Consider the following 14,191-nt stretch of genomic DNA (forward strand, 5'->3'; position numbering starts at 1 on the left):
TTAAAATAACCTTTCCTGCCGTAGGTGAATCTACCCTTAAATCCTGATCTTCTAAGTTTTCTTCAAATCCCCTTGCCACAAACCTGGCCTTTGTCTTATAAGTTCCATCCGGAAGAACCTTTTCCATGCAAATCCATCTGAGAGATAGAGTTCTTTGTCCCCTATCCGGTACTTCCGTGTATACCCCAAATTCACTCCAACTATGCAATTCTTGCTGTTTAACTTCTTTAATAACTTTTTCATCTAATTTATTTGAAGCCACCAAAATCTCACGTGCATGTGGGCTTCTACTCGTAGTCTTACTCATGTTTCGAGATCTTGACAAACTACATCCCCTCTCCCACCTGGTATCTCGTTCTGTACTGCTATTGCTTGATCTTTCCCTTCTGCTGTGGGATGTCCTTTCAATAGTTCTCGACCTTTTCCTGCGGACCAGTTCACTATCCGATCTACTATCTGAACTGGCACTGCGTTTCTGTGCCCTCCATTTTTGAACTTCATTTTCCCAAGCCATTGTCTTGACTCCTTCCCCTGAATGCTGTACATTCAACCAATCTTTATACTTTCCAGTGGCCTTCCCTGCTCTACTAATAACGGTTGCATCCTTCCATTGACTAGACTCTTCAGGCAAGTATGTCACTTTTGTACCAACTTTTGGCAGGAAAAATGGCCTGTTTTAATTCACCAGAAGTGTTGTGTTCCTCCACAGAAACCCTGTCTATATCAGTTAATTGGTCCTCATAGTTCTGTAACACATGAGTACCAGTTGACTCTGGTTCCTCGTCATGTCTATCTGCTCTGTCTAAATTTGAAAATTTGTAATCTGTACCCATTACCCTTGATGAATGGACCCTAACATTCATGTTGCATGTAATCATGGTAACATTGATTACCATGTTGCAAAATAATTGTTTTGCCACCTATGCCTATGATCTTCCCTGGGCCTTTCCATTCATTTGAATTGTCTCTCTTGTAGTATACCATGTCTCCTTGCTGAAAAACAGCATCTGATGGCCGTACGTTATGTCTTAAAGCTCTGCGAATTCTTTCAGAGACTTTTGCTTCCAAAAAAGCTTTTCTACTGTTATGTAATGCATTTAAATGTTCAGCAAAACCAGAGCTAATTGCAGTCCCCTCCCAAGCAGGAGGCTGGTCATCCAAAATGTACGGAATTTTAGGATTTCTACCAAACACTAATTGATAAGGACTATAGCCCCCAACCATCTGCAATGAATTCTTTGCATGTACTGCCCATGCTAAAGCTGAATTTAGCCTGCAATTTGGTTGATCTGCCAAAATTTTCCGAAGCATGTCATCGATGACAGCATGATTTCTTTCACAGACACCATTACTAAATGGGCTTTCTGCAGCCGTATTCATAACACTGATATTTATGTTTTCACATATATCCCTGAACTCATCATTAGCAAATTCTCCCCCATTGTCCGTAAGGAATTTTGCCAGTGAACCCATTCCTGTCCCTATCCAGTTTCATGTGTGCTTTCTTCATCGACAGTCTGCTCAGAAGCAAAGGTATCTCACTTGATACAACATCCGTGCTAATGAAATGATTCACTCCGGCAATATTGCAAGGGATCACCACTCTTTTCAGCGACTTCAGAGTATTATCATCCCCAAACATGAAACTTGTGGAACTTTCAAATTCCTTAACCTTGTTACGACTTTCAGCATTCAAGGAGTCCAGGTAACATTTTGACCAGTCAATTCCACACACAGTAGATGTGCAGCCACTGTCCAATACAGCACAATTGAAGGATTCTGCAACCAACACCCTCATTACCGGCGTAAAACTGCTTGTTAATAGGACAATGTCTTCTCTCTGAACACTATCTTTTTCCTCTTCTGACTCCCGTGTCAGATGTCGCTTCAAACACTATCATAACATTTTGGACAGTTGAAGACATAATGGTATTGAGAGTCACATCGAAAACATCGATTTATCATGCCCCGTGCATTTCTGGGGTTCATCTTCCTATTGTAAGTTCTAACTGGGTTTCTGTCTTCATAATTTCCTTGTCTCGATCTCCTTCTATAGTCTTGGGCCCTGTTCGTAGCCGTACAATTTTGCCATCCTGTTAGTAGTGTATCTTCCATATTCTGCCTTATTGCAGGCTGACCTATTTGAGTCATCAGAGCCATCGGAATTGAATGTTTCCCCAGAAACTTCTTTAAAGCTTTTGTCATCTGATCGAATAAGGTATCCTCATCCGTAAACTGAACTCCTGTCAAAACCAGGAGCCTATCCATGTTGCTCACTCTAGCACAGTCAAGTAATTTAAAGGCCAACACAGACTGTGGAAATTCCAAGTGGTGTTTCTGCAGCCTTTTATATAGCCTGCCAAATTCCATTATATAGTCTTCCATGGAGAATTCCTCTATTTTCCGGAACTTATCAAATTCCGACCATGCTTCATACGCACTTAAGTCATCTTTCTTGTAAATCTTATCCATATATTGTAATAGAGTCCCCAGACCTTCTTCTGAGTCTAACTCTTCCAATTACAGCTCGGAAAGAACTTTGTTTCGGATTTTACTGTCATAAGGTAGAGAAAGAGCCAATGCCATACCTTGTTTTCTCTTTCCCAAGGCAGTTACTTTAGTCCACATAACTACTGCACTTCCCCATTGGTCGTACGATTCCCTTTCAGAAAATAAGGGGGGGATAGTCCTATCTAGCCATCTTTATCCTGGGTTGAGCCATGTATCTTTTCTTTCCTTCTCACTCACTCCTTGGTTTGATCAGGAAAACTTGTATCTTTCAAACCTTCACATTTGCACAGCAACCATCCTCTGCTACCATTGTTAAACGTTTTAGTTACCGTTGTATGAAGAGTCAGAATTCCTGTTCCTTCTCAGCAAGCACCCTTTTAATTCACTTCCACAGCCTCTGCACAAAACTCCAACAACACACCACCTGACAGAGGCCACCTGAAGCCTCTTTACATATCAGTGTCAATTAATGGATACTTAACATAAATGAGACAACTAATTGCAATGTCTCTTAACCCATTACTTAACAATCAACACTTCCCAACCACTCACCATTTAATAAATACTTTGCTTTTCTGTTTTTCTGACTAAAGTAGATGACTTGACACTTAACCACATTATATTCCACGTTATATTTCATGCCCATTGACTTAGCCTGTCCAAATTCCCCTGGAGCCTCTTTGCATCCTCCTCACAACTTACATTTCTACCTAGTTTTGTGTCATCAGCTAATTTGAAAATATTATATTTGGTCTCCACATGCAAAATCATTTATAGAGAGTGTGAACAGCTGTGTATCTGGGATCCGTGTGGTACCTTGCTAGTAACAGCCTGCCATCCTGAGAATGATCTGTTTCTTCCAACTCTGTTTTCTGTCTGTTAGCCAGTTCTCAATACATACCAGTACTTTACCTAAATCCCGGGCGGTATTGACGCTGTCGGAAACGGCGTCGCGTTTCTCAATGGCACCAACACGGCCTCAGGATCAGCAATTCTGGCCCCTACAGGGGGCCAGCACGGCACCGAAGCGATCCACGCCGCTCCAGCTGCTGATCCTTGCTTGAACTGGGCGCCGCGGGGTCCACTCATGCGCAGTGGCACCGGCGCCAACACGTACATGCGCAGTGGCTCCCCCTTCTCCGTGCCAGCCCCGATGCAACATGGCACAGGACTGTAGGGGCCGGCGCAGAAGAAAGGAGGGTCCCCACCGGGGTCGCCCCCCCCCCCCCCCAGGCTGCCCCCAGACCCTTTGCGTCGAGGTCCCGCCAGCTGAGAGCAGGACTTGGTTATTTTACGACGTCCGCTCGGCCAATCCCGAGCCAAGAATTGGCCAGGGGGCCGCTACTGGCGCCGTGCCAACCACGCGTGGCGCCGATTCTCCGTTCTGCAGAGAATCACGTCCCAGCGTTGGCGTGGCGTGGCGCATTTCGTGACGGTCGCGGGAATTCTCCGGCCCGGCCCCGGGCTGAGAGAATCTCGCCCCCCATGTTTTGTTTACTAATTTCCTGTGTGGCACCTTATCAAAAGCCTTCTGAAAATTCAAATACACCTCACCACATGGCTCTCCTTCTATGCTACAAGTTATATGCTCACAAAATTCCAACAACGTTCTCAAACATGATTCCTTCTTCCGAAATCCATGATGCCTTTTCCGATTCATATTGGTATTTTCCAATTGCCTTGTTCTCGCACCATTTATGATACATTCTCGCATATTTCCTACTGCTGACATCAAACTAACAGGTTTGTAGTTCTTCTGTTTTCTCTCCTCCCTTCTTAAATAGTGGGATTACATTTGCTACTTTTCAGTCCGCATGAACCTTTCCAGAATCCATAGAATTTGAAAGATAGCCGCCAATCCATTCAATATCTCTATAGCCACCTTCTTAAACACTCTAGGATGTAACTCATCAGGTCCAGGGGATATTAAACTTCAATCCAATTAATTGTTCTCGTACTACTTCTTTATTGATACTAATTTCTTTCAGTTCCTTATTTTCATAAGCCCCTTGGTTTCATAACGTATTTGGGGTATATTCTGTATCTTCCTCGGTGAAAACCGACATGAGGGGCAGAATTTTCTGAAAAATTAGTGTAATATTTGGTGTGAAAATTGGTGCGATTCACATTGGCCCTGGTTCCGCGATCCTGACTGCAATTTTCAGGCACATGGAAGGATTTCATCTGAGGCACAATGTGTTTGATTCGCCCAACCTGGGAGTCATCTGGGCACTTCAATGAAGGGGACACTGCATTTAAACGGCTCCACTGCACCTGCTCTTATTCAAGCCAAATGGAAGGCAGCGAGGAAACTAGCTCCTAGATTTACAGAATGGGCCCTCAATGTGGATGCCGTGGAAGCGAGGCAGGCAGTAATATACCCTCAAGCTGACAGGAGACCCTCTCGCAAGGTGACAAATTCCACCTGGAAGATGGTTGCAGCACTGGTTAGTGTCAGCAGCCTGACCAAGAGGATGGGTGTGCAATGCTGAAGAAAGACGAATGATTTACTCTGATCAGCCAGGGTAAGTTCTCCCTGTATCCTCTCTACCCTCCACCTTTCCATCACCCCTCGGATTGTCACCTCAACTCCACGTGCTGCCACCTCTCATGGCCCCAGTAGCCAACCTCCCACGAGCTTCCTCACACCCCCTGGCACTCCTCATCAGAAGCCCTCCCTACCTATGCACAGTGCCAACACATGCCAGGTATTATCGATATCGTGCCTTCAGGCAGCCAGCTCACATGAGCCCCATGTGTTTTCCTGCAGAAGTTTTCCCAGAACCGATGCGAGTGAGACGAGATGGGTGGTGGGATGTCCGAGCTGAAGATCCCGACTCCTTGCGAGGAGAGAGCCCTGGAGTTCACATGGAAGGAGCAGGAACAATGGGCCTGTGCTAAGAGCAAGGAGAGCCTGCGAGAGAAAGGAAAGAAGACACTGCACCTTCATCCAAATGACCAGACTCAAGTGAACTCTGTGTAGTCCAAACGCTTGACCTTGGACCAGACCAGGTACGAATGCCTTGTTCCTTGCCTTGCAAGAACATCACCCAAAGAACCTGGCCCATCCACCAGCAGTGTCCTATTGCCCACTCTTGATAGGATCTTGGAGGAGATCTCGGAGGAGGATACAGATGAAGCATCACAGTTATCAATCACACCATCCACCAATGCAGAAACACACACTTCGGTTGGCAAACTTAGCAGGCAGGCTTCTGAATCTGGAGAGCACCACACAGCTTCTGATGCACATCAGGTGGAGGCAAGAATATCCCAGGGGTCAGACAGTCGGAGGTCTGCTGGATTCCAGGAGTCAGCTGTGTCCATCCAGGTGCCGTGCCTCAGGACAGTTCGATCCTCAGCTGCTGGAGATGCAAAGGCAGAACCGGGAATACCAGGAGGGTATTCAGTGACACTCCTGTGATTGCAAGGCTGAATGTAAGAGTTTCACAGCCTTCTGCCGCAGGAGTTGGTGTCCAATGCATGGCTCCCAGGCCAACACTGCAAGGGTAGAGTCTGCAGTGAAAAGTCTGAGGCAAGATGGATGTACATCAAAGCATGGCTCAGTCTGAGGACCATGGTTGAAGGATTCAGCTGTATGGTTCAATCAATGGCAGGCCTCCAGGACTCGCAGAGTCAGATGACGTTGAGGTTTCTGGAGCTCACTCTTGCTGCCTCTTCATCCCATGAAGTAGCTCGGGGACCCACGAGGACCTGGAGGAAGGAGGATCTGCTGGAGGGAGGAGGATCTATTGGAGCATATCCCTGGACCTTCCACCCAGTTGTCCCTGGGTGTGCAGAGTCATTCTGAATCCCCACTTCCTAAGACTGGCGCAACTTAGGCACAGTGGGCAGACAGAGTGATGCAACAACACCAGTGCCACCTGAAAGTAGTCTGGGACCCTCCATGATCTGGCACTCCAGAAGGCGCCCTCTAAGGGCATCTCAGGCAACAGGGCATGGAAAGCAGCAAGCCGCATCCACCTCTGATGTGCATCCTGGGAACACACTCCGACATTGTGAGAGGATACGCCAATGAAATTAATTGTAGAGGTACAGCATGGGCATGAGTGAAGTTAGGGCACAGTAGTTGGGTATTCTCATTGGTTAAATCTACACATGTCACGGAATTAAATATTATTGTTCTTTTCCACCTTAACATCCCCACATTCTTTAACCCTTCTCCAGTGGCAGAGCCTTCTCCCTATTGGGACACAGTTCTCACTGGCCCACAATGTCCTTCAGACGGTTAGGCCCACTCATTGAAAATGTTTCATTCGCAGTGATAGTACTCGGGCTTGATTCAGTGAACTCTAGACCCTCACCCCTAATCCCCCTCTAGAACTAAGGGACAAAGGAATGTAAGGCTGAACTTCACTCAGACATAAGCCAGGAGTCAGCGTACTGGCAGCAGACAGACAGGAGTCCGACATAAGCAGTAGATGAGGAGCATCACAGACCATTCCTCACTGCGAATTGTCATCAACCTCCTGCATTGACCGGGCAGCAGGCACTCAGGATTCCCCCGCCCCAGAACCCTGATGATTAAGATCTTGGCCATCTTCATCTCCTGGTCAAAGAAGAGTCATGACATTCTCGGGTGGGGGGGGGGAGGGGGGGTTCACACATTCAGACAAGTTTGTCCTTTTTCATAAGGTGGAAGGTCATGAAGGTGTCTCTAGCTCTCCTGTCCATGTGCACTCTTGCCCTGCCTGGTCTCCATCTTCCAGACCCCCAGCGGCCTCTTCCTCAACTGTCCCCTGAACGTGCTCCTTGTCTGGGACACCTGCTGCTCCTTGAGATGGTCCTCAGGATGGCAATCAGCCCGCCGCAGAGCCAGGTTGTGTAGGGCACAGCAGATAATGACAATGCCGGAGACCCTCTGGGGGCTGTGTTGGAGGGCCCTACCGGAGAGGTCAGAAGGCTGGAGTACAGATCGAGTGGCACTGTGAGCATCATTGCACCTGGCCTACCTGCGTTTTCAGGCCTCCCCCACTGGCATCATCAGTCAACACCTGAGGGGATATCCCTTATCCCCAACAAACCATCCCTGTGGCCTGCGCTGTCCCTTGAATATTCTGGGTATCTGCGATTGGCTGAGGATGTAACTATCTTGCATGCTCCCTGGAAAACAGGCACACAGGTGCATGAAGCGCATCTGATAGTCACACACCAGCTGCACATTGAGGGAGTGGAATCCGTTCCAGTTTATGAAGAGAATTCCCTGGTGCCACAGTGGGGCAGTCGATCACTCTCAGCACCTGTGGAAGACCAGCTGTGGTTCCAAAGGCCAGAGCTCTCTCGCCCTACTGGACCTGGTCCAGGTCAAAATGTATGAAGTCCAGAGCCCTAGCATAAAGTACATGCATGACCTCACGGATGCACCTATGAGCGAATACCTGCGATTTTCCACACAGGTCACCTGTGAAGCCCTGGACGGACCCTCTGTCAAAGATGGTCAGGATTGCTGTGAACTTCAAGGCCATATGGAGCAGGTGTTCTCCTGGCGCCAAGTTTGCAAGTATGTGGCACAAGTACCACACAGTCTCCCTGGGCAGGTGGAGTCTCCTATGGCACATGCAGCATGGTAGCATTGTGGATAGCACAAGTGCTTCACAGCTCCAGGGTCCCAGGTTCGATTCCAGCTTGGGTCACTGTCTGTGCGGAATCTGCACATCCTTCCCGTGTGTGCGTGGGTTTCCTCCGGGTGCTCCGGTTTCCTCCCACAGTCCAAAGATGTGCAGGTTAGATGGATTGGCCATGATAAATTGCCCTTAGTGTCCAAAATTGCCCTTCGTGTTGGGTGGGGTTACTGGGTTATGGGGATAGGGTGGAGGTGTTAACCTTGGGTAGGGTGCTCTTTCCAAGAGCCGGTGCAGACTCGATGGGCCGAATGGCCTCCTTCTGCACTGTAAATTCTATGATAATCTATGCTATCCGACAGCTCCATGATGGACACATGAGACCTGTACACCCATGGACTCCTTCTGTGCCTTTATGCCCCCGCATGGCTGGTGCAACCTCCGGCCCATGAGCCTGCCTTGTGGCCCTGGTCTCCTTCTGCTGGGTCTTTCCTGAGTGCCGCTGCAGTTGTTGCTGGAGTCTGTGCTCCTCCAGCGCCGTAATGGGTAGAATGGCCAGCTCCTCTGGCTCCAAACGCATATTGATTGGATTCCAGTGAGGGATGAGAGAGAGAAGGAGAGTCAGGTTGGTGCCACAGCCACTGGCCATCATTACCTACCCTGACCCACTGACCTTCTGGACCTAGAAGCAGCCAGTCCCAGACATTAGCCAGCGACAACTGCTTACTTCCACCTCGGGTGCCCTCCCATGTCCATAACAGGGCTGGCTCTGTTCTAGGGGAGGCATGAGTGCACAGTGGTTAACAGTGCTGCCTCACAGCACCAGCATCTGTGTTCATTTGTGGCCTGGGGTGATGGTGTGGAGTTTGCATGTTCTCCCCAATTCTGCGTGGGTTTGCTCCAGGTGCTCTGGTTTCCTCCTACAATCCAAAGCTGTGCAGGTAAGGTGGATTGGCCATGCTAAAATTGGCCCGTAGTGTCCAAAAGGTTAAGTGGGGTTATTGGGTTACGAGGGTAGGGTGGGGTGTGGGCCTAGGTAGGGACGGTCTTTCAAAGGATTGGTGGATACTTGATTGGCAGAATGACCTCCTTCCGCACTATAGTGATTCTATGATTCTGTATGCCCTCGCCCACTTTGACTCACCTTTGGCCTCCTGTTTGATTCTGCTCTCCCTTATGCCCTCTAACACGGGTGTTCTGACAAGAGAGTTATGTAATGATATGTATATAAGCAAGATAGTGAAGGGTTAATTATTACATCAGTGTAATTCAAACCTAGAGGGCAGCACCAGTTCTCAATATAAATATCAGACCTCAGGGAATGCTGGGTAGTTAGCAAATGAGAAAGCCTGAGAACAGCACGAGGAGTAGATTAGATTAGAGAGAATTAACACAAGTATATCATTAGTGACTACTAGATTATTGATTACTGCGAGACAGATTCAATGTTACTTTATTATTAATTATAGCTCAGTAGTGTGTGTAAACTTCATTTAATTTATCGTTATCTTATAAATTAGTTTTGTTTCAATCTAATGATTGGTGGTTTTTTGTCATCAACTCAACGGACCATTCTGGATCAAAAGACAAAGAACAACGACATATTATCACCAGAGGTAATATAACAGGTTATATGTTCGCTATTCCCTAATGGCCAGTGTCATCTTGACGGTAATGTCACCTTGGGGGGGTCTATTGGATCCTCAGTGGCAGGCGTTGGAGTCCGGTGTAAAAGTGAGCTTAGTGCATCTAGATCCCTTTCAGCCAAGCATTAAACCCTGAATCCGGAGTATTCATCCCATTCCTTGACTTTGAGACTGATCAGTTTTTATTGCTAACGGTTAACTTTTGATCACCAATTAGTTTGACGAACACGAGTCTCGGGAATGTTAGAGGGCACAATTGCTTTGGGGTAGGCAAATGTAATAGACACCCTTCTTACTCAGGCTGCATCATTCCGAGGTCTCATTGTTGTCATGCCACAACACTTAGGCCTCCTGGACAACTACTCCAGAGGCTGTGCCCACCACCTTTCCCCTCCACAGGGTGAACACTGTGTTGACTTCTCCTTCACAGTCGCATCCACCCAGCCTATCAGGCCCAGCTCTTTCACGCTTATCAAACCCGCCCCACAGCCGCACCAACTCATACTCCCATGCAACAGACAGCCACAACCCTAAAAGCTAATTTTAACAACACAGACAGCAAACTCGCACTGCACTAAAAGCTAATTTAAACAGCAGAAAGCAGACTGCAGGACCACACGCACCAACTTCGACCCTTAGATGTAATATTTTGTAATGGACTGGCCTCTGGAAAACTAGTAGACACATCCATTATAGACAATAAATTCTGATTCTCACTTGTCTTCTTAGAAGGGGTCTCACACAATCAATTAGGACTCTAGTAAATGTTCCCCAAATGTTGGAATGGGTATTTACGGTTCTGGTTTGAGTACTGCTTCAGGCTTTCCTAATGCCTGACGTGTGACATGTACGGCAAAAGTCAATTACATTCTTATGCAGTCCAGGCCAATAAAAATGGTTTGTATTTTTGCCTGAGTTTTCCTTACTCCTAACTGGAACTACTGGAACCGCACACACCACCCGCAACATCTCCTCTTTTCTATAATCCACCAGTAATATAATTTGATTAACCTCTGCCCACTTCTCATCTGCCAAAGGCCTCCACTTTCCCATTACTACATTATTTCTAATGTAATAACATTCCTGTATATACTGAGTATGTTTATTAAGCTACCAACACTCTGACTGTGCGTCCAGCTTTATTTTATTTTAATGAAAACATCGGAGTTTTCTAATCTCACTTTCACTCTCATAAATTTCCCGTTTAAAAGGGCAGCATGTGGCGCAGTGGATAGCACTGGGACTGCGGCGCTGAGGACCCAGGTTCGAATCCCGGCCCTGGATCACTGTCCGTGTGGAGTTTGCACATTCTCCCCATGTCTGCATGGGTTTCACCCCCACAACCGAAAGATGTGCAGAGTAGGTGGATTAGCCACGCTAAATTGCCCCTTAATTGGGAAAAAAAAAATTGGGTACTCTAAATTTATTTTTTAAAGTTTCCCGTTTAATCTGGCACAAAATCTCTTTAATATCCCTAATTATACCTCCTTTCTCTCTTTCACTCTCATAAGTTTCCCACTTAACCTGGCACATAACCTCTTTAATATCCCCAGCTATAGCTCCTTTGGCTTGAGCACCTCTGGATTTTTCAATTACCCCAGTTTCTAACCTTCACGGACTGAAAATTATGTTGAAAACCAAACCTTAATTTATCAGCTAATTCAAAATCATCTGCCATTTCTGCTGCCTGTCCAACAAGCTTAATCCTTTGCTCTTCCACATAAGTTCTCACTACTGTGGGCAGCACGGTAGCACACTTGTTAGCGCAGTTGCTTCACAGCTCCAGGGTCCCAGGTTCGATTCCCGGCTTGGGTCACTGTCTGTGCGGAGTCTGCATGTTCTCCCCGTGTGTGCGTGGGTGTGCTCCGGTTTCCTCCCACAGTCCAAAGATGTGTAGGTTAGGTGGATTGGCCGTGCTAAATTGCCCTTAGTGTCCAAAAAGGTTTGGTGGGGCTGCTGGGTTACGGCGATAGACTGGCAGTGTGGGCTTAAGTGGGGTTCTCTTTCCAAGAGCCGGTGCAGACTCGATGGGCCAAATGGCTTCCTTCTACTGCAGGAAGTGAACTTTTAAATTCCTCCAGAATAATAATTTCCCTAAGCACTTTATATGTTTGATCTATTTTTAATGCTATTATCGACCAATTTTGTTTGATTCTTTTGAATTCTATATCTGACCTCGTTCTTTCCTGATATTTCTAATCCTGTCTATAGGTGTCTGGCACTAGTTAATATGCACTTTAAATGGCTTTTCTCACCTCATTATAACCTCTAGATAACTACTCTGAAAACTATGCGAACACTTCACTAGCTCTACGTATTAATTTTGATTAAACCAAAAATACTCACATGGTTTTTGGCTTATTTAATTGTGTAGCCACTTTCTAAGTATGACCCTCTTCCCCCCTGAGCAATACACTCGCCTGAGCTCTTCTGGCAGGCCTGCCTGCCAGGTGCACACCTTGGAAGACCAGTTATAATTCAAGCCAGTCTTCCATCATGCTGACGTGAATGGACCTTCTTATGGAATATCTCGCAAGACTTTCCTCTTCCATTGCTGGTCCCGCCCGACGAAAATGGGAGTGAAAATACAAGCCTTAGCTTCTCTTGCCAGCCACAGTTGTTGAGTTTTTGTGTTTTGGAAGAATGTATATTTGTTGTGGACAATTTAATACTATTTTAAATACTAGCCATTGCCAATTTGCCATCGATTTTTCGGTGTATTTTCCCAATCCACCATAGCCAACTTGCCCTATTACCTTCATAGCTCCCTCCGTGAAGATTGGAGACCCTGGCTGGGATTCTCCCCTACCTGGCGGGGCGGTGGGTCCCGGCGGGATGGAGTGGCGGGAACCACTCCGGCGTCTGGCTGCCCCAAAGCCGGCGGGAAAGACATTTGGCACCACGCCAGCGGGGCTGAAAGGACTTCGCCGGCTGGCGGAAGTACGCACATGCGCGGGGCTGTCTCTTACGCGTCAGTCATGATGAAAGCTGTGGCCGAGGCGGAGGGAAAAAAGTGCCCCCTTGGCACAGACCCGCCCGCGGATCGTTGGGCCCCGATCGCGGGCCAGGCCACCGTGGGGGCACCCCCTGGGGCCAGATCGCCCCACCGGTAAGAGAGGTGGTTTGATTCTCACCGGTGGGACAGTCATTCCAGCAGTGGGACTTCGGCCCATCGTGGGTCGGAGAATCGCCGGGGGGGGGGCCCGCCGACCGGCACGGCGCGATTCCCGCCCCCGCCGAATATCCGGTGCCGGAGAATTCGGCAACCAGCGGGGGCGGGATTCACGCCAGCCCCCGGCGATTCTCTGATCCGGCGGGGGGTTGGAGAATCCCGCCCCCTAATTTCAGAATGAACTATATCACTTTCAACCTAAATATAAAATTTGATCATATTATGACCATGATGGCAGCAATATGAATATCACTCCAATCTGACCCTGCATAACTTCACTCTGAGCTTCGCTGTAGCAGTTGGACATCTGGTGGAAGCCACCTGTGTTAGAAGGAAAACTGAGGCATTGGTCATCAGATGTTGCATCATAGCTTTGTCCACAAGTATGCCATATCGCAAAGTATGGGTTCCCAGGTTTAGCTGGTGCTTGTCTACTCTCTGTTCCTTGGCATTTGATGCAGATTTCCTGGTAGCCTGCCTAATGCACCAAGCATGTCATTGTGCATACCCACCAGCTGCCTTCCATAGCCTACCCCTGTCAAAGTCCCCATCTGCATCCTCTTCAGCAGAACTCGTGTCAGAAAATGTGTGAGGTGCCTGCACTCATAATCGTAGGTGAGAAGAAGTTGTGGGATAAAGAGGGAGCGGATGTGAGAAGGAGGATCAGGTATGCACGTACTCTCATCGTGAACTCCAGTATGAGAGAATCTAACCATCAGCCCGTGACATTCAATGACATTACCACCACCAAATCCCCCCCCCCCTCATTCTGGTGGGTGACCATTGACCAGAAACTGAACTGGACTAGCCATATAAATATTGTGGTGATGAGGGCAGGTCAGAAGCTAGGAATCCTGTAGAGAGCAACTCACCTCCTGACCACCAAAGGCTGTCCACCATCTGCAAGGCACAAGTCATGAGTGTAATGGAACACTCTCGTCTTGCCTGGATGAGTGTAGCCCAAACAACATTCAAGAAGCTTGACACCATCCAGGACAAAGCAGTCCGCTTCATTAGCACCCTATCCACAAACATCTGGTCAGTAAAGTCCCCATAGTCCCAGATGACCGTAAGCTGCTTTCCCCTTTGAGGAAGGGAGCTGATTAGTGGTGATTTAACCTGAGGATGGTCTCATGTCAGGCAAGTGGCAAGGTTGAGAAGGCAGAGAACCTCAGCCTGTATGGGAATTGAACCCACCCTGCTGGTCTTGCTCTGCATCACAAACCAGCTGTCTAGCCAACTGAGCTGAACCTGCCCGATCCGCTGAAAACATCCACCCC

At 47.7% G+C, this 14,191-nt stretch overlaps 1 protein-coding gene across 4 annotated transcripts in view; it reads left to right on the forward strand.

Moving 5' to 3' along the window:
* LOC140391779 (PC3-like endoprotease variant B) overlaps positions 1-14,191 on the forward strand; it is a 1,275,236-nt gene that overhangs the window by 260,852 nt on the left and 1,000,193 nt on the right. The gene's annotated exons all lie outside the window — the stretch shown is intronic.

The sequence above is a fragment of the Scyliorhinus torazame genome, chromosome 15 (genome assembly GCF_047496885.1).
Source record: "Scyliorhinus torazame isolate Kashiwa2021f chromosome 15, sScyTor2.1, whole genome shotgun sequence".
In the NCBI taxonomy this organism is placed as follows: domain Eukaryota; kingdom Metazoa; phylum Chordata; class Chondrichthyes; order Carcharhiniformes; family Scyliorhinidae; genus Scyliorhinus; species Scyliorhinus torazame.